Source organism: Silene latifolia, chromosome Y (assembly GCF_048544455.1).
Source record: "Silene latifolia isolate original U9 population chromosome Y, ASM4854445v1, whole genome shotgun sequence".
NCBI classification, from domain to species: domain Eukaryota; kingdom Viridiplantae; phylum Streptophyta; class Magnoliopsida; order Caryophyllales; family Caryophyllaceae; genus Silene; species Silene latifolia.
In genome coordinates, this window is record NC_133538.1 from 108,591,982 (window position 1) to 108,614,065 (window position 22,084).

The 22,084-nt window shown below is 38.3% G+C and overlaps 1 long non-coding RNA gene across 2 annotated transcripts; it reads left to right on the plus strand.

The window, feature by feature from the left end:
- The first annotated feature begins 6,885 nt into the window (after positions 1-6,885).
- LOC141627121 (uncharacterized) lies at positions 6,886-10,114 on the plus strand. Of its 2 annotated transcripts, XR_012536681.1 has the most exons (5): positions 6,886-7,124; positions 7,425-7,635; positions 8,987-9,068; positions 9,722-9,785; positions 9,872-10,114. It is a non-coding gene; the product is annotated as an uncharacterized LOC141627121 (long non-coding RNA). The 2 variants fall into 2 exon arrangements; XR_012536682.1 differs by lacking the exon at positions 8,987-9,068.
- Positions 10,115-22,084: the final 11,970 nt, after the last annotated feature.

Below are 22,084 nucleotides of genomic sequence, written 5' to 3' on the forward strand. Positions count from 1 at the left end.
CCTATCTTTCACATATATACTCACCTTGTGCCTAATTTTGAGTGACGAGCGACCCGTGAGAGTCCGACATCTTTTGAGTCTTGCAAGGTCGACGGTTCAGTAAGTTTGAAACATTGATTTAACTCGTTTGCACTTCTCATTTGCCACTTTGTCATTTTGTTGCATTAAATTGGTTTTAGTGGGTGATTTTTAGCTGATGCGTTGGTCCCGTTTCACTTTTTTTTCTTAGTTGCATTCATATTTGCTTGGGGACATGCAAAGGTTTGGTTTGGGGAGGTTTGATGCGTGTCTTTTATATAAGGTTTTTACCTCATTTTTACACGCATTTCTGTACTTTTTATGTAGCACCTGGCTACAAATACCCCCGAATGTTCTACTTTGGTTCGTTTTATGTAATTTGCAGGAATTAACCGAAGAGAAGCTAAATCGAGCCTTAATTGTCCCAATTGTATGCATTCATGGAAAATAAGGAGCCGGAGCTTGGAAATCTAACACTTGGAAGACGCGTGAGCTGGATTCAGGAAGCATTTCAAGTTTTAACGTGCTTAGACCATTCGATCGAGTGATTAATTACTCGATCGACTGCTTTATTTGCTCAAGATTGGTCGATCGAGCTATTTAAGGAGACAATCGAGGTGTTTTTGCAAGAGGTGCTCGATCGAGTGGTTTGTTTCCACTCGATTGAGTGGTTTGGTGATGAAGTGCTCGATCGAGTAGATTATTTCTACTCGATCGAGTGGTTTCTTGCGCTTTAGTTAATTTCCGCCTAATTATTTCATGGGCTTTTGTAATTAGTCCATAGATTAGGTTTTAGGATGGATTTATAGTATAAGACTGAAGGAGTGAACTACGTTACTCCTCTCTTCCTCGCTCTCACGTTCGTTTTCCCATTATACTTTGTCAACTCTTTGGATTTTATTCCTCCTCTATACTTTGCTACTCGGATTTGGATTTTGCGATTGGTATTATCATTCTAGTTTTATTCTTAATCTTATTTATTGCTTTAATTCTTCTTCTCTTTATTATCATAATTGCTTAATTGAATCCTTATTAGTTTCATCATCATGTCTAGTTTTAATTATCTGTTTGTTGTTATTGATAATTCAATGATTATGAGTAGCTAATTCTCTTATGCTGAGACTATAGGGGATCCATGATATGAAGGGAGAGTAATCGATTTACTAGGTTAATGCTTTGATCTTGTCTTTGTTGGTTAAATGCTACAATTAATTGTATCCGTCTAATTGAGTCGACGCAATTAGACATTTAATTCTTAGTGATCCTTGACCTGGACCGAAAGGTTGGAAAAGGCGAGACTAGTAGCGAACAATAGGGTATTGCAGTGAGGGCGAAAGTTAAGCTGTTTACGCTTTAGGGTGAATTAAGGACCGAAAGGTGACGTTCGCTACCCCTTAGACTGTATTAACATTGACCTGAGGCCTAGATTACTTGACCGGATGATTATGGTGAACCGTTTGTCTTAGCTATTTCTCTCTATCTGTTTATTTCCTCCCTTTTATTCTCTTCTCCTTATTCTCTTTAGTTTAGAAAATCACATTTATAAACCCCCAATTTGGTTACCTTGACGAACTTAGATTTAGCCGACAAATTCCTACGTCTCTGTGGATTCGACCCGACTTCCCTAGCTATATTAGTTAGAGCCAGTTGGTTATTTTTGACAGGTACGCGACAGACGTGTCAATGTACATCGGAAATCTCACCTGATCCGTGATTACGTGGAGCAAGAAGAGATAGTGATTGACAAAATTGCGACGGATGATAACATCGCGGACCCCCTCACTAAACCGTTGAATTTTGATAAGCATGAAGGGCACGTTATTTCCATGGGAATTAAACGTGTTCCTGAGTTGCACTAGTTGATTATGGATTTGATACATTATCTTTTTCATATACTATTTATAACTTCATCGTTTTATAATAATATTTTGTTTTTCATGTGGATTGTACTGACAACTTTGAACGCCACAAAGTGAACTGAATTACATTATATTTTGTTTTGGTCCATAATCGCCTTAATGAGCTGATAACTCTGGCTATTATATTGTGCAGTCGATTGATGGTGGGTTCAACGAGCCATAAGTCAAACTGTTGACTGATCGATCACAAATGCGAGATTATAACGATACCTCGTAGGACAAATTTTTGTGAAAACGTAATGAAGTCCTAAATGTTTAAAAACATTCGGTGCCAGGTCGTGGATAGGACATCCATTGTGTTCCTAGAGTCGATTCTTTTGACTATCGGCTGTCTCGTGAGATTAAGGCAGTTTTTGGGTGACTTTGGTTTCTTTCTCACGGTCTGCCGTAACTGGAGGCTAAGTAGATTTTTTCTGGGTCATTTCATACTGTGCTTACATCGGCAGGATTCGAATTGAGGAAAATATCCAACCTTTATCAGCTATAGTTATTTCTCAGGGCCACTCGAGGAGTTGTAACTGAAATGCATGGCCATGCTCGAATGATGATTCGTTTATCAGTTAAGTTACTCTCTAGTCGGGGAAACCACTCTTGATAATGATCGCTTGTAAAATACGACCTTTGTGAATACGGATTTGCAAATTATTTTACATTGAGTGGGCGAAATTTTAGGATATGAGAATCGGTTATCGCACATACACTTGTGAGGACAAGTGGGAGTTTGTTGGAGCTTGTGTCCTCCACAAATTAGTGGGATAACATTTGTAAATCTCTTACAGGTTCACAAGGGTATACTTCGTATTTTAATTTATCAGTTGATTAACGATTACCTAATAACGGTTGGCTTGCTAGAAAGTTTGACGTTATTATCATACAGATGGCGGTGATCAACTGGTCCCTAAAGGTCACACCTAAAGTATGTGTTTGAGAGATGTGGTTATGGAAATGTAATCACATTGATGCCTTATATGACTAAACAGTTAGTCAATGTGTTGATGAGACGATTATTTAATGCTGATTAAATAATATTAGCTGAGACGAATTAACTGTCAATTTTTAAATTGAATATAATAAGTTATATTTAATTAATGTATATAATGTTAGCTTGGACGAATTAATATGTTAATTCGTAATTAAATATAATCGGTTATATGTAATCAACAAGATGAATGTGTCATAGTGGTAATAATAAGGGTACTCAAACCAAGAGGTTATGGGATCGATCCTCACTAAATGACAATTTATAAATAATACATTTTATACATTTTGCATACTACCAAAATAAGAAGATTTAATCTCCTTATTTTGGGTAAGTACAAAAACCGAAAAAAAGAGAAATTAATTCTCCTAATTTCGGAAATGGGCCGAAATATTTGAAGAAGAAAAATATACCCTAATTGCTCCTCTTACTCGGTTTATAGGGAGATTAAGGAGGAATTTTTCTAACCTAATTTTTCCTAACTCATTCTTGCCTCTCATCTCAACACAAAAACCGAAAACCCTAATTAATTTACTGAAATTGTGGGATCGATTCTAGCAACAAGTTAAGGGCATTTCTCATATCGTCTTGGGTGCACCTAATAGGCGAATATCATTGCGATATTGTTCTTAGGCCGAATTCTCTAGGACCGAAGGTTGATTCTTCATCTCTTTACCTTTTTGTTTATGTAATTTAATTTTATGACTAGCATTCATCATGATATATTCGTTGTAGTCCTTAAATTTAAAGGGATGCATACAGATAAATCCCACGCCCTAAACTCGCGAACTCGCCCTTGTAACTTTGAATCGGTCACTATGGGGTGTCATGGGATCGCAACATGTTTACCGTTGTTTTATATGCATATGTTGGATGAAGTGTGTGGTTGAATGGATGATTTGGTTGGAAAAAGGTGAAGTAAATGTTGCATGAGAATATGATTTCATGATTTAGAACATGTTGATGTGATGGAAGTGGATTTATAATGTGGTTATATTAGTAACATGTAAATAGGGGATTTGATATTGTCTGTTATATTATTGTTTACGTAAAGTTATAAAAGCATGTGGGTAGTATAGTACGTAAGCATGACTCGACCGAGTGGGGGAACTCGATCGAGTAGGGTGGACTCGATCGAGTAGGTGTGACTCGATCGAGTGGGTATGTGTATGAGTTTGGGCAGTAGCTACTGGAGTCGTGTTACTCGATCGAGTAAGGGGATTACTCGATCGAGTGTCGTGTACTCGACCGAGTACATAAGTGACTCGATCGAGTATGTTTTATGTTAGTTCTGGACAGGTTCTTGAGTTGGGGTACTCAATCCAGTGTGTAGGTTACTCCATCGAGTAGCTCCTACTCAATCGAGTATGTGTGGTTACTCGATCGAGTAATTCCTTATGCGGGTCATATTTGCTTTGAGCCGTAGGCTATGTGTTTATGTTTATCCCTTTAATAGCTCAAATATATGACGCCAAAGAGATCAGCGGCGTATGCTAAGGCTCAAGAGATGAGCATTGAGGATATTGCCAAAATGCTTGAGGACCAGGATGCGCTAACCGAGACCCTCAATAAGATGGGTAAGGATAAGGAGGATGGGGTAGACTTTGCCGAGATGAGCACTACAATATCTCGCTTCAACCCCACTAATTATGTGGGTACAGGTGCGCCGATTCTGCTCGACAACTAGCATCGTGAGATGGAGAATATCCTTGGGGTGGTGCATTGTCCATAGGAATTTAAGGTGGAACAAGCTGTGTTCTACCGAAGGGATTCGGTCGGAGAGTGGTGGGATATGGTGAAAGACAGTGCCTTTAACATGTATCTGAAGCAGGGAAACACTACAATTCCATGGTCCGAATTCAAGAGAGTTATGAGGAATGAGTTTGTTCCGGAGCATGTTCACAGCAAGCTACGTAATGAGTTCCGACTCTTTTAGGATGACCGGGGACATGACAGTGACAGAGTACTACCACAAGTTTAACGAGAAGTCAAGGTATGCTGAGGATATGGGGCTAAGTCCGTAGAACATAGCACTTTATTATGAGAAAGGGTTAACTTACCAGATTATGGAGAAGCTACCGGTGGGGACTATTACTGATGTTAAGGAGGTCTATGAGAGAGCTAGGCGGGCTGAGAGGTTAGTCGAAATGGCCAAGGAAACAAGGGAGAAAAGCTCGGAAAATAGGAAAGTTGAGAGTGACGGAGGTGTCCAATCTGGTTACAAGCGCGGTAACCACAATCAGGCAAAGGCTTATTCTTCTAGGTCGGGCTTCAGTGGAGGATCTTCTTACGGGCGTGGTCGTGGTAGTAGTAACAGCTGGAATATCGCATGTTTTAACCGTGGCGGTGTTGGCCACAAGAGGCATGAGTGTACTAGTGCAGTTGGGATGGGCTTTCAGAGACAGTCCCAGGGGAACTTTTCTTAGGGACCGACGCAGAGTTATGCTAGCAACCGGCCAGCTGGGTCATGGAACAACCAAGAGGGCAGGGTAATAACAATGGTGGTTCCAACCGCAATGGCGGTAATTATCTTCAGCGACCGGTGGCTAATACCAACCAGGTGTCAGCTGCCAAGCCTTCTACATCAGCTAGTACGGTACAAAGGGGAGGCCAAAAAAGCAGGGGCAAAGTTTTCATGATGGATAAGCAAGCTGCAGAGGATGATGCTTACCTGATCACCAGTACTTTTCTTGTTAACAACGTTCCTACTTTTGTTCTGTTTGATTCAGTGGCGTCACACTCTTTTGTATTGTCAAGTCATGCTAAGTCTATGGGTTTGGGAGAGTTTGTGTATATAAAAGATGAAGTCTTTATACCGCCTGGGGAGTCAGTGTCTTGTGGGAAACTGTATAAAGGGGTGTCCATGGTTATTGGACAAGTTGATCTTCCAGTTGACTTGTTGGAGTTCCATATGGATGTTTTTGAGATGATAGTCCGGATGGACTGGTTAGGTAAGTATAAGGCTAGAATAGACTGTCACCAAAAGAAAGTGTCTTTGAGAGGTCCTATGGGGGATAGTGTGTCTTATCGTAGGTTTGTTGTCAAACCCAAAGTCAAAGTGATTGCAGCGGTGAAATTGAAGTCTTACTTGAGGAAGGGGTGTCCTTTGATACCGTGCCATATGAAAGATACTCTCATGGTAGAACCGACAGCAACTGAGATACCAGTGGTGGGAGAGTTTCCAGATGTTTTTCCAGATGAGATACCGGGTTTACTGCCGAAGAGAAAGATCGACTTTGGTTTGGAGTTGAAACCAGGGACGGGACCAATCTCTAAGGCCACGTACCGTATGGGTCCTAAGGAGTTAGAGGAGTTATAAAAACAGCTGAATAAGTTGGTGGACAAGGGGTACATTAGACCAAGTGTATCGTCTTGGGGTGCACTAGTCTTGTTTGTGAAGAAGAAGGATGGGAGTTTGAGGCTGTGTATCGACTACAGAGAGTTGAACCATGTTATAGTGAAAAACAGGTATCCTTTACCAAGGATAGATGATCTTTTTGACCAGTTGAGTGGAGCAGGTATCTTTTCAAAGATTGATCTACGATCAGGGTACCATCAAGTGAGGATTCAGGATGAAAACAAACCAAAGACAGCTTTTCGATCGCGGTATGGTCACTACACTAGTAGAAAAAACCTCTACCGTGGCGCCTTTATCGTGGCGGTTCTAACGGAAATGGAGCTAAAAGCCCAAAAAAGGGCGGGAACTATATTTTTATGGGGTAGGAGGTCTATTACGGCGGTTTAAATTAACAACCGACGTGATAATTGAAGTTATTTATGGCGGTTTTAAATTAAAAATGCCACTATAAGTCAATTGTGGCGGTTGTATTAACAACCGACATTAAAATCGACGATAATAATTAATAATAAGTCACAATATATTTTAATAAAAACCACCATCATATGTTTTTGCGTCGGTTTTATTTATAACCGACTTTAATAGCCACACAAAAAATAACTCGAAAGAAGTAAAACCCTTTAAAATTCCTAATTAATTGACCATTTTCTTTCGGTCATCTTCATTTGTTTTCCACACCGCCAAACCCTCAATCCCCATTCAATCATCAATTTCATTTCAACTCCGGCTACCATCAATTTCCTTTTCTCTCGCCGCCGTCGACAACCGTCAGTTTCCTTTTCTCACGGCGCCGTCGACCACGAAGCCAAGATCATCTCCTCATCTGCCATTCTCCTTTCTCTTTTACATGGTATAATCTCCAACTTAAAGCATTTCAATTTAACTAATTAGCGTTTTGGGGTAATTAATTTATTGATTCGAAATATAGATTATTAGATTGTTGTGTGATGTTTCTAGTGTTATATGAACTTAAATATAACATACTTTTTCTGTTGCATTATAAGTATTAGGCTTACACTGATTACATTTGATGATTAAGGTTGATAAGATTTGGGGTTTTTACTTCAATATGAACTAGTTGAATTATCTATCATTCTGTTTGATTTTTCAGAACGTAATGGCATCATTTCAATTATTTTGGCATGTATAGATTTAGGTGGAGGAGGAGCAACTGAGGAATCTAGTTACTGGCCCGTCATACAAACCCAGTGAGTTAAAACTGCATGAAGTAAGTCCGGATCTAAAAAATCTTCACTTCAATGGATAGAATCTTCGCATCTGGCCTTTTTTTATGGACTGATCCGTGTTGCCACCCTGATATGCTATCAATAACAACAAATTTACTTAATTTCACTGCTAAGGTATGCTATTTTGGTTTTCGTAATTATATGGATTATAGTTTTACGTAAAATATGACCCAAGCTGAACTGGTGTAACTTGATGCTTACATATCTTTTGAGTAATAGAATCTAGGAAATCGCTTTGGTGCATTTTATTTTCTGGGTCATATTAACCAAATCCAAATACATGACAAATATTTCCACCATATAATGCATCATTTTCCGGAACTGATGGCTCTTATGTTTCCATTATTTCCCCATACATCTCCCTAGAACAAATCTTTCTAGGAGATTTTTTGACACATATCTCCCTAGAACTAATCTCTTTGTTTTTTAGCGCAAAGTGTCGATTCCACAAGCTTTCTATCGGAATCATGAGTTTGAGATCAAGTTTAGACTTGTCTTTGTTTGAAGTTTAGATTATTGAAATCTCAAATATTTATATCCAGTACGAGATTGATTTGTCCCTTTTTCTTTTTAGTTCGGAACTCTAGGCGTCGAGAACTCTATAAAGTTTAGCTTATACTCTTATAGAAATCTCAAATATATGTATCCACTATGATTTGATTATCTATCAGTTTTCATCGAACATTGCGTAGAAGTTAAACACCCATTCCCGCTACCTTTATAGAACTGAGCCATAATCAAGGAAAACTTGTAAAGCCAGTTCATATATAACATAAGGTACTCAGGTACTATATAAGGTACTACCCATTGCGTAGAAGTTAGAAACCCGTGAAAAAAACATTTCCCCCAAATTTCATCTGTTCTTATCAATTGATACTTAACAAAAGTGATTAGATCAGGTACAGTTTTCTCGTCAAGTTTCTCTTTCAATGTTGTCAATGTTCCACTCACAATGTATAGTTCATTGGTTTTTTGAATTATAAGTTGGGGTTTCTTTTTTTATGCGCTCGATTACTTACATTTTGTTTTTTCTCCTTGTTTAAGATTGACACTATGAGTGGGTTTGAAATAGATCTCAATTTCTTACACTACGTATAACAAAACTGTAGTCATGTTTGCTCCTTTTCTCATCAAACCAATGTACCACTACCAAATTGAGATTGTTCTGGACTCAGAATGGAGTTTTGCGATTATTTGGGTTTTTTAGATTACGGGTTTATGAGTTTATCTTAATTCAATGTTTCAGTACTTTTTGATTAATTTTTCGTTGGTGCATGTGGTACTTTCGATTATCTGTTTACTGGGTAACATAATAGAGAATCTGTGTACCACCAGGCTTATTCAAGATAATGTCATTATGCGTTTTTGTTTAAGGTGTATCATATACTCTGTAGTTTGTAAAATTGTTGAAGTCTGAAAATGATGAATATTTCTTAAGGATGTGTCACTTTATTGTCTATTGTAGGAATACAACAGTATCTAACCCATGTAATGCACTTATTTCCTAAATCGGACACATATCTCCCAAAGTTGGAACTTATTGAAAGGTGAGTATATATAATAACCTGTAACTATAATATACTTATGAACTAGATCGCTTGTTTCTTTCAATTATTGTTAAATTGTTAAATCTTGTAGAGTTACAACAAATAGAAGCTAGCTGGTGTTCGTCAAATGTGTTGTTGATTGCATTTGATATCTGTTGGATTAGATGATGCAAATGTGATAATGCTATTTTGGCAAGTCATAAGAGATAAATTGGAGTACTTGATTTGAAAAATTCAGGTAATTACTCATCCTGAAGGAATCTGACAAACACCAAAACACAAGTGACTAGAAGCGCCTGTTAATACCATGGAAGCTGAATTCTTTTTTATAGTCGTTTTATGGTTTTTCTTTTGTATAGCAAACTCATCTTTGCCTCCAAATTCATTTTTCTCGTAGAACAATGGACTTTTTGGCAAAAAAATTGCCCCGAAAGGCTGCTAACTTGCAGATTAGTGTTTCAACTTTCAACTGGTTTCACAAGAGTGACAATTCAAAACAAGCCGTTAATCATATAAAATTTGTAGGTTATGAACTTGCAGCTGATTATGCATAGGTGACCTAGAATGGTGCTAGGTAACTGACCCGACTGATTTAATATACTCCTCAAACTCAATTATATATTGGTTGGTTGTTGGTATTGTATACACTTCAGAGTTCAGACCAAAGATGTAGATTGTTGAGGTTTGGCATGTTGATTGTAGCTGTTTTTTGAGAAGGTATATCTTATTTCCATTCTTGGTATGGTTTATTTATGTAGTTGTAGATTTATATTGTTACTAATTGACCTATTTGTTAACTATAGCATATGGAGCAATCAACCATGTCAAGTGGCGATATTTATGAGATCAAAGAAGAGTGGGCTACCAAATTTTTAGACAACTTCTAGATTAGTTTTTCAACTAAGGCGTGTATGTTATTCATACATTATATTGGATTCATCTTTGGTACTATGATAGATGTTAATTTTATGTTAGATGTAATGCAAGATTCATGTAAGTTTGTTGGACTTGTGTTGTTGCTAATAATATAAATGCGGTTACATTTCTACTGACAGGTTTCATTTTGTTAATATAATATCTGGAATTATCAAAAAGTAAATATTTTGAAAACAGTTATGCCTTTAATGGCGGTTCTTCGCTATACAACCGACGTCATAAGTAACTTTAGTGGCGGTTCTGTAAACATAACCGACGTTATTTTTACCTTTTGCGACGGTTCTGTAAAATAACTGATGTTATAGAGGAAATGTGGCGATGCACTATCATTATTGAAATACCTAATATGGCTGGTTTCAAACAATAACCGCCACTATAGATGAGTTACAGTGGCAGTTATTGTCTAATAAATGTCGTTTTATACAAGGTTATAATGGCGGTTTTGTTTGGAAAACAGCCACTATAGGCGAGCTACAGTGGCAATTGTATAACCGCTGCAAAAGTATATACGACCCCGTGATAAACGACGCACGCACTCAAAACCATTAAAATATGCCTTAAAAGGTCATTTTTTACCGCACCATAGGGGTTTTTTCTACTAGTGCTATAAGTATGTGTAATACCCCGTATTTATATTTTATAAAATAATATTATATTAAATTTCTACGAGTCTTGTGTGAGACAGAATAATAAAATAATAGTTATTATTATAAAAAGGTAATAATAATAATAATAATAATAATAATAATAATAATAATAATAATAATAATAATAATAATAATAATAATAATAATAATGGTACTTAGATGATGGCACCATTGTGGGTGATACTTTGGAGGTGGGGAAGGTTTTGGACTTGATTAGGTTGGATGGCCCTCGTTTTGGTTTACACCTTAATGTCTCCAAGACGGACGTCTATCGTAACGTTGAGGACCCACGGAGCCGGCTACACCGGGTCTTCCCACTTCTATCTCTCGGCCATTGCGCGGTGTTACAAAGATTTGCGAGGACCACAAGATTGTCCGGTTTAGCAAAGTGAGATTGTGGCGACGAGAGTAACTAAGACCATTGAGCTAATGGACTTGGTTGCGAGGATTGAGGACCCGCAATGTGAGTTGCTTTTTTCTTCGAGCTTGTACTGGTATTTCTAAGCTCTACTTCTCCCTTCGTACTTGCTCTCCTAGTGTTTTTGGGTCTGTCCATCTTCCTTTTGATACCGCTCTGCGTTCTAGCTTGGAACGTATTGTCACCGCATCAGGGCCGGGATTTGGGGATTGGCAGTGGCGCCTTGCTACATTCCCTTTTCATCTTGGTGGACTTGGTGTCTATGCGGCGGGAGATGTTTTATTTTATGCTTTGATTGCGTCCCGCTTGCAGTCTGCTGGTTTGCAGGCTAAGCTCCTCGGCCCTTCTGGTGTTGTATCTGCTGGCCCTGCTTTTGATGATGCTGCGTAGGTGTTTAGTGCGACTACAGGTTCTGATATTTTAGGCCACCCTAGTGAAATTGCTGCCCCCAAACTTATGAAGAAATTGGCAGACATTTATTTCACGACGTTCTTTCGCCCTCGAGTCTGTTTTCTCTTTGACACCGCGCCCCGGCTTGCTTTATGGCGATCTCGGGGGGTTCTCACTCCTCCGATTGGTTACGTGCGGTTCCTATCTCGGGGTTGGGGCGGACTATGAACGGGAGGACTTACCGTAGTGTGTCTTTGGGGTATCGTCTGGTGTTCCGTTATTCACGGTATCTAGGCCCCGTCCCGCTTGCTCTCGGTTTTTTGGCTTTGGGGATGTTTTTGGGGACCATCTTTGTTTCTTGTCTTTTTAGTGCGTGGGCGTTAAACATCGGCATAACCTTGTTCGAGACACTCTTTTCGACATCTGCTATAGATCTGGTATTTCTGCGGGGAAGGAGGTTGATATCGGTTTGGTTGATGGGCAAGGTGGCTCTCTTCGTCCTGCGGATTTATTGCTTTATTCTTGGGACAGGGGGCGAGATGTGTGTGTCGACCGACGGGTTCTTCACCTTTGACTCGGACCGGGTTGCGTATTTTGTGCCGGGCCGGGTTGTCGCCGATCTTTGCTCGGTGAAAGTGTGCCAAGTATGGGGATTTGTGCGCGGTGGCGGGTTATGGTTTCCTACCTTTCTCTTTCTCTTCACCGGGGAGCCGAGTTCGGAAGTCGTTGCCTTGCTCAAGCGGATCCGGTAAATTCTCGGTATCTCGGATCTTTGGGGCTCGGGTAGCCGCTTACATTTTTACTTGTCTTAGCTTTACTATTGGTAAGGGTGTGGGAGCCCAGATTGTCTCTCGGCTCCCCACCAATTTCATGTAAACCTTTTATTTTTATTTTAATGAAAGCTGCGCGCATAATATAATAAAAGAAAAAAGAAAAAAAAGAAAAATAATAATAATAATAATAATAATAATAATAATAATAATAATAAAGTTGTAATGATAATAATAATAATAATACGTAATACGATACATGTATATATATATATACGTATACTACTAACTACCCTTTTATAATCTACCCTACCCCTTATCCACCAACCTTGTCCACATGAAATCTCAAACACAATCCTGACCCAAGACGGTTTAGAGAGAAAAAGAGAGTAAAAAGGAGAGATTGGAAGAATGGAGATTTTGTCCCTCTGCCTCGAGATCATAAGGTAAAACCGTCTTAAACTTGTTTATATTATTTAATTTATACCAGTGACTCGCCTTGACTCCGACTCACCTCTGACCATTATTGACCACCACGTTAACCGCTGTTAACCGTGTAATTAGGGTTTGACCGAGCCTTTATTTGGTTATTTGTTGTTGTTATGCGACCGTCTTAAGACGGATGTTTGACCCACCTTTCATCGTTGTTTTCGGCTGGCCTTGGGCGGGTTGTGTCGAGGGGAGTAAGGAGATCACGGTGGTGGTCTTAGGTGGTGGCTAAGGTGGCCGTAGGTGGTGGAAAACAGGTGGTTTCAGAGGGTGGACGAGTTTGTATGTGTTGTTGTTGTCGTATGTGGGTGGTTAGGGCGAGTTTTGGTGGCGTCACTAGTGGTTATGCAGGCCGTGGGCCACCATGTCTAGGTGGGAGTGGTGGTGGCCCACGGTGGTGGCTATTATGGTGTTTTTGGTGGTGTTTAAAGGTGTGTGTCTAGTGGGTATGTTGTTGTTGTCGGGCTGTTTTGTTGTTGCTGTTTGTTGATGTTGTGGTGGCTAATTAGGGGCCGTGTGTGGCATATGTTGAGGGTGAGGGTGGTGTCTTATGGTGGTGGTGACGGGTGTTGGATGTGGCGGTTTATGGGGCTTTTTTGGGGGTCGTTTTAGGGCTGTCCAAACACGGGTTCAACCGTGTTTTGTGGGGGTTTTGGGTAAAGGTTAAAACAGGTTTTAATTATTAAATAATGGGTATGAGTCGGGATTTGAATCATGTGGTTAGCGAGCAATTAAGACGGGATTTGAAAAGCTTTAAGACGGGTTTTATTTAATTAATTGAATTCGTATTTAATTTAATTAGATTAGTTAGTAATTAAATATATTTAATTATTATATTTAGGTGACGGTTTTTGTGGGAGATAATTATTAGCCGGATTTCTTACGGAGTTTGCTAAAAAGTAGGTTTATCCTACTTAGTTTCAATATTATGTCTAATTCTTAAATGAGTCATTTGTCATTTATTAGCATTGGATGAGTTGGCACTTGGCATGTTATACGGTATCTTGCATTTACTGTATTGTCTTGTTTGTCGGAGGACATGGTGGATTACTTGTTGTTATAAAGATGTAAGGCGGTTGGTAGACCGTCTTACGCTTGAGTTGCCACTTGGAGCTTCCCACTTAAGAGGGATGTGCACATTAATGTCTTGAGTTATAGAGAGACTCGTGTGGTTGAGGCACGACGTCTGGCAGGGGATTCGGTTGGCTTCCGGACCCGGTACGTCTGGGCTTGTCCTGGTACCTGTTTGTGGTGGTTGGTATGTCTAGACGTGTCCTCTTAATAGTGTGGTTTTCAGTATGTATGGGCGTGTCCGGTACCGTGTAGTGGTTGTTTGATAGCGTCTCATTCATACCATAGTTATGTTGCATACTCACACACTTTGAGTTGAGTCACACTTTTATTTATTTATTGAAACTGACGTTTGTGTGTCTGTGTAATTGTCAACTATTTTCGGGGTGGCCTGTGTCGATCCATATGATATTTCCGATCATATGGGGAGAAGGTTGAGTACATGTTTTGCTTGTTGATAATCGGGATTCGGGCCGCGCTATGGACTTTGAAGTCGATTACTTTGCCGCTAGTGGATGATATAGTCATAGACGAGTTGTATTTCATTTATCATTTAAAGATGCTTCTTGATTGTATCTCCGATTTAATACCTCGGGAAATCGAGATGGTAACATCTCCTAATTACCTTGGCCGGGTAAGAACGGGGCGTTACAAAGTGGTTTCAGAGCGACGATTTTGGAACCTAAGCCAATGAACTGAAATGAATCTAGGAGTGTCTAATAAAATGAACCTGACATGAATACAATAGGAGGTCGGTTTTGGGTGAGAAGGATCCCTCATTTCAAAACTAGATCCTATTATTTCAGTTGGTCACTACGTGGGTGGTTATGAGTCGGAAACGTGAAATGTTGCATGATTATACTTGTGTTATAATTTTTTTGAGCATCCTGCATGATTTACTCACTCAAATGAAATGTGACCATGTTTGGAAGTTGGATGAAATAATCAATGAGCGTAATGTGTTTTGGAGCGGTTTTTATATGTCGATGTGTGAAAACTATGTGAAATGTGGTTTGATTACATGTATTCTATAACAAGTTGATGTGATTATTACATGATGTAGTTATTCATTTGGTACATGTTATTAAGTGAAAATTGGATGAAAAGAACAATGTGTATGACATGTTTTGGAAATGGTTATTACGTGTTGGTGTGTGAGGGGCACTAGCCCCGTCCATTGGAGTGTTAATATCGCATATATGTTTGAATTTCACTAATACTATAGTTAGAGTGTGATTGGTAAATGTTGTTAGTAAAGTAGTCGCTAGTATAAGAAGTAATCCTTAGTTGGAAAATGCAAACCATAGAGAGGAACCCAGCCGAGTGCGAGCTAGTACTCGACCGAGTGAACCCTACAACTCGACCGAGTGGACTAATTTCCTGAAACTTAAAAATTTCTGGAAGTGAGTCACTCGACCGAGTGGAGAAGGCACTCGACCGAGTGGACTGTCACTCAACCTAGTTGACTCAGCACTCGACTGAGTGTCATTTTCTGAGTTCTGAAATTCGAAAGATATGCATTATTACCTTATTTCTTGCATTTCTTCATCGTTTCTTATAACGAAAATACCAAAATATCTTTAAAATTTTTCCAAAACTCCATTGTTGATGTTCGTCGCTTAGACTAAAACTTTCTACTCCATCTTATTCTCGTAATTATTGCTAATTAAACAATGTGACTAGTTTTCTCATTGATCTTAATTTGTTCCAATTTGTTTTTGTTTAAATCTAAGCTAATTACTTCATATTTTGTCAATTAATTGCATGTTTTTTTGATTCATGATATTAATCACCTCTTTACATCGGTTATGATGTAAAATATAGAAGTTTCGTGTTGAATTTTTGCCTAAAATTTTGTTTTATACATATATAAACTTGAAAATGTGCGTTTTCTCGAGTCAATAATTTGATTTGGTGTTGTTGCATGAATTATTGTTTAACAAGGACTAAAGTTGATTGATATTGCTAAGTCTGGTCGTATATTGAGATTTTGCCTTGAAATTTTTGCTTTAGATTTTGTCGAAGCTTTGATGTTCGTGTTTGAGTTTTGATTTATTTTCGCATTTAAAACTTATCTAGTAATGGAATGTATTATCGTGAATCATAATTCCATCTTGAAATGTTGCTCAAAATCTTTTAAAATTTCATTTTTTTAAAATGAATAATTTTGATCTTTGCGCTCAAAGCATGATCTAACTATTTCTTTCTACTTAGTTCTTGTTGATGTTGCATTATGTTGTATTAAGCTAGTAGTTTTGCTTTACAATCGCCTCAAGTTTTGACATGTATCTTAGTTGTATAAAAAAATGACCTGATCTTGATTTTCACACTTCATTCTTATCTAATGTTGTACTAAAGATTCAAATGCTATTTGATGATGTTAAGCATGGTCTCAAATTTGAAAATTTTGTTTTAGAGTTTTCTTGATTTTGTTGGTTAATAAGATTTCCATTTTGTTAATAATATCATGTGTTGTTTTAAATCAAAAATCTTGCCTTAAAATTTGCATCGTAGAATACATGATTAACTTTTAAATTTTGTACTTCAACTATGCTTTCCTTGTTTTGTGGTGTTATGACCCTTGTTAATAATGTGCTATTTTACTTGATTTACCTTGTGGATTGTGTAATTTTGATGAGTGAGGACGTGTAGGCACTCGTGGTTGTGATTGAAAAGATGTGAAACGTGAGTGAGTCAGCAAGCTTGTTAGGGTAAGTGAACAAGTTCTAATAATGTATGATGAGTGGTGTTGCATTTTGAGAGTTATGAATGTGAAATATGTGTTTTATTGGGATTGATGTGAGTTTGTTCAATTGATGTGGATTTGAGCCGTGTAAGTAGATAGGTGTATGATGTTGTAATAGAGAGAGAGAGAGTTGTATGATGAATACGAATGTTATTGGTCTAAATTGTATAAATGGTTTTAGTGATTAAAATGGATTCGATGAAGTTGTAATGTGGGTATTGTGAGTAAGACAATTGTGAATGAAAATGAGTGATGTACACGCGTATGTGTTGGCAACATAGAGTATGAAAATTCGGAGATATGAGGACGTAGCATGGTTATTGACTTTTGAGGAAGGAATCTTTATGTTAAGCGGTGATATTGGTGACCTTGTGTATAATTTACCTTGAAAATTTGGAGTATGAGAAAGTGACTTTAGCTTACGTAAGGTGTCTTGAGTTGAGAAAGATGATTAATTATATGAGGCAATTTGTGGATAGTGAGTGAAGTTTAATCTAGGTTGGATATTCGTTAAGTGATTAAACTTATGGATAGTGAACGAGGTTTGAATTGCATGTTGAAGGATATTGTTATTGAGAACGAATTAGGAACTTGGGTTTATGAATAATTGAGATATATGATGGTAGATTTAGCATTACCAAGTTTCAGTTTTGCGGTCATGAGAGTAAGAGTGTGGCATGTAATACTTGAGGATTCAATCATATTGCCGAGGTATTTGATCATTCGTGTTATGGAGTGTAATCGCTTAATTTGAGCGCGTATGCATGAAGCGTGAAAGTGGTTGTGTGGAAATCTGGCCCTATAAGTGGTAGTATAGATGTTGTTTTAAACTTGCCTCCCAAACATCAAGAGAAGCGTCCATAGTATACATCGTGATCTTGAGGTAGTGTCTATTTGAGCGATGATGTTGTTATTATTCCTTGAGAGTAATGAGTGGTTAGGGCCGTGTCCATGAGATAATACAAGTGTTCTGGCTACTGATGTGACTATTGTAGTTGTTGATGACGGTATGGTGATACTTTCGCCGGGTATGAGGAGAAAATAGAACGGTTGCGGAAGGAACTATGAAATAGTATGTTTGTGTCGGTAATGTGTCTCGGACGTTTTATCTTAATTGTGTAATGATGTTGGCCATAGGGCAAAGAGTTAGGCTTAAATTCGGTTATTTAATGGTGTGTTAGTCATCATCGGAGTCTATTAGCATTTATTTGATGAAATAGGAAAGTTTTGAATCGAGTTGAGAATGAAAACATTCTGCCTAGGGTGACACTCGACCAAGTGCACCATGCACTCGACCGAGTGGCCTCCTACACTTGATCGAGTGACCTTCTTTCACCCTTGTTCTGCTGATATTCGACCAAATATTGAGTTTGTACCCTTATTTCGCGGTTTATACTGGTTGGTTTATGTCGGATGAATTTGTTGACCCCATATGGATACGACCATGTGAATTGTTTACGTTTGATTACATGGCGATATATTTTGCAACAAAATGGAAACTGTTGATTCGACTTGAGTGTACTGATGACGGAAATAATGTGATAATCTTGTTTGATGTGTGTTAAGCGACGTCAGTTTATTTGGTTGTGTAAAAGTAAAAGGAAATATGCAAATTATGTGTTGCATAGTGATCATTTACATGCATGTGTATTGTGGTCTTCCATATGAGCGGAAGTGTTGATGATACATGGGAACAAATATGGAAACACATGTGTGATCATGTGGTGGATTTGACGCGGTACATGTGTGGCATGGTGTGTGGAAATGGAATGTTGATCATGGTTGAGTCACATCACGAGTAATTCTGCATTGTTTAATTGTTTCATTAAGTTTGCATATTCGTGATTGATGTGCATACAAGTTAAAGTATGAGATTTAATGTGATAGAGATACGTAGTAATAATAATCGAGTTATACCCCGTGATAAATATGTATACATAACCAACATAAGTTGGAGTTGTTTATAGGATTATAGATTGGAACCGTGGGTTTGACCTAACGCTTGACCTTTGGGAGGCTTGTAGATAGGGGATTATATCAATGGAATTAGAACTATATGGGATATGAGAGTTGATAATGGATTTGCAATAGGCAAGAGAGAGTTGGTCATTTGTGGAATTTGGTAATGAACGTATGAGTGAACTTTATGAGGTTTGATAGTTGAACTTCGGGACGAAGTTCTCTTTTAGGGAGAGTGGATGTAACAATTCGTAATTTAGGAAAGAGAAAGTACAGAATGTGAGAAAGTGTGAGAGTTGAACAAAGAACTTTGGGATGAGTGTGATATTTATAAAGGAACGTATACGATAGACGAGCTTGTAAGGTGAGAGAGAGTGCATGAGAATCAGTGATGAGACTCAGGAAAAGAGATAGTGGGGCGATCTTTGGGGACGAAGTTCATTTAAAGGAGGGAAGACTGAAATACCCCGTACGTATATTTTATAAAATAATATTATATTACATTTCTACGAGTTATGTGTGAGACAGAATAATAAAATAATAATAATAATTATTATTATTATTATAAGATGGTAATGATAATAATAATAATAATAATAAGTTGTAATGATAATAATAATACGTAATACGATACATGTATATATATACGTACACTACTAACTACCCTTATATAATCTACCCTACCCCTTATTCACCCACCTTATCCACATGAAATATCAAACACAATCCTCACCCAAGACTTTTTAGAGTGAAAAAGAGAGGAAAGGGAGAGATTGGAAGAATGGAGATTTTGTCCCTCCGTCTCGAGATCGTAAGGTAAAACCGTCTTAAACTTGTTTATATATTATTTAATTTATACCATTGACCCGCATTGACCCCGACTCACCTCTAACCGTCATTGACCACCACGTTGACCGCCGTTGACCGCGTAATTGGGGTTTGACCGAGCCTTTATTTGGTTATTTGTTGTTGTTATGCGACCGTCTTAAGAAGGATTTTTGACCCACCTTTCGTGGTTGCTTTGTGCTGACCTTGGGTGGGTTGTATCGAGGGGAGTGAGAAAATCATGGTGGTGGTCTTGGGTGGTGGCTAAGCTGGTCGTAGGTGGCGGAAAATAGGTGGTTTCGATGGGTGGATGATACGTGCATTTTATATAGTATTTTTAAGCCTTTTATGCACGCATTTCCGTGTAATTCTTATAGTTTTATATTACAAAATGTCCTGAGTAGTCTACTTTTGTTTGTTTGGCTTAAACTGCAGGAATGGACCCGAAAGTAGCGGAATCATGCCTTTGATTGCCCCTTTAGCTTGCATTTTTGGAGATGGAAGAATTGGAGCGGAATCACTACTGCCTCGAGAAGCGTGAAGTGGTCTTGGAAGCTAAATCAACGAAGGAATGAGTTGGTTCAGTAGTGATTGACTCGATCGAAGGCTTTTTCTGGCCTAACTGTTCGATCGAGTGCCTAGGGTGAAGAGAAGACCTCGATCGACACTCTGCTGAGCTCGATCGAGAGGTGCTAAAATGGTGTTCCTCGATCGAGAAGAAGAAGTCTTCGATCGAGAGGTTTTTGGCTGGAAGTACTCGATCGAGGAGTTTGAATGTACTCGATCGAGAACTTTTCTATCAGTACGCGAGATGTTATCGCGAGAACTTATTTATTTTATTAAGTTGTGTGTTTAATAAATATCTTTCCTATATAAAGGAAAGACGTCATTAGGTTTAGGTTATCCTTTAATCATCTTTAATCACATACTTTGCTCTTAATCATTCAGTTTTCCAGCGTTAATCTTGTTCGACGTTACTTTGCTCTATATTTCCGGATCTCAACTTTTGTAATATCTCTTACTCTCTTTATTCAATTTAATTCTCTCTTGCATACCTTTAATCCCTGCTTTTAATTTCTTTCTTAATTAGTTTTATTATTAGTTTATGTTATTTCTTCTTAATTATCTCTTTATAAAGCTTATTATTGCTCTATTAATCTTTGTTAGTTTTATTATCGCCATGAGGAGCTAAATCCCTTGTTGCTAGGATTAGGGGAGCCATGATAGTAAAACAATAATGTTATAATTAGATTAGGAGGTTTACATGTGAAAATTGTTTCATAGCAATTTAAATGTAATTGTTTAGTTGAGTGCACGCTTCTAAATTAATTACCTCGGTTAACTTCAAACCTAGATCGAAAGATTGAATGAATAGACCTGTTATGAACAATAGACTACTCTAATGAGGGCAGAAGCTAAGTTAGTAGTATTTTAGGGCGGATAGCAGACCGGAAGGACCTTCCTTTACCCTTCTCATATCAGACCGACTGACCTTACCTTTAGCAGAATTGTGTGATATCATGGTGAACCGACATCCTGGCATTTCTCTCTTTATTTGATCAATCCCTTTTTCGTCTTTTCCGTTTTATTGTTCTCTCTCTGCATTATTTTCAGTTCAGTAGTTTAGAAATCAAATCAAACACCCTAATTTGTTACTGTGACAGACAAGGATAACGAGTAGTTACAATACCCTCCATGTGGATACGATACCCGACTTACATCTGCTATATTAGTTAGATCCGGTTGGTTTATTTTTGATAGAGTTGCGACAGCCGTGTCAAATTTTGGCGCCGTTGCCGGGGAGGCAATTAGTCTATTTATTTGTCTTATTTTAGTTTGTCTTAGTCTCAAGGGATTTCTAATTCCTTGAGACAGATCTTATTTCTTTTCTCTTAGGTTTGTTTATGCCCAGGTCTAACAGGTCAGAATTAGTACTAGCTGATCCTAAACCGGAGTGGACTTTTCGCCGTAGACAGAACTTGTTGAGAAAGATTCGTCAAGAGGAAGTCCTGTTTCCTTGTTCTACCATTCCCGCTACTAAGGGAGTGACACAAGACAAGATATAGGAAGTCATGTTTCCCTTTTCTATTACTGGCGGAGCCCGAGAGTGGTTAACTGATCTGGATAGGACTGCAGCTGGGATTACTTATTGGGAGACCTTGTCTCTTGCTTTCTACAAAAGATATTCCCCTCTGCAGAGAACTAACGCATTGAGAGGGCAGATTACGAGTTTCAAGCAAACTCCGACTGAGAATTTGTATGAAGCATGGGGTAGATTTAAAAAGTTGGTTCGGTCTGTCCCACATCACGGGTTTAACCTGTGGTTTTTATGCAACCAGTTCTACAATGGGTTGTATGATGACCACCGCGCTATTTTAAATGCTACAGCCAATGGTAGATTTTAGAAAAATATTGATCATGATAAGGGATGGGGTTTTATAGAAGAGATGGCTACCCATTGTGCTGAATATGGGAATCCTAGAAGCGGTACTAAAATGGTCTCTACCGATAATAGTGCACTTGTGGCTCAACTGGAACCCATGAATGCAAGATTTGATAAGTTCGAGTTGTAGGCCGCAGGAAATCAACAGACGGTTCACTTGTTGACTAAACAAGAGACCGTCTCATGTGAGAGATGTGGTAGTGCTGGTGGTCATACTGCAGTGGAGTGTTTGACTGAAAAGGAGCAAGTTTATGCCTTTCCACAATTCAGGCAAGAAGGCTCCTACTATAACAATCAAGTTGGAGTTCATCCAAATTTGAGG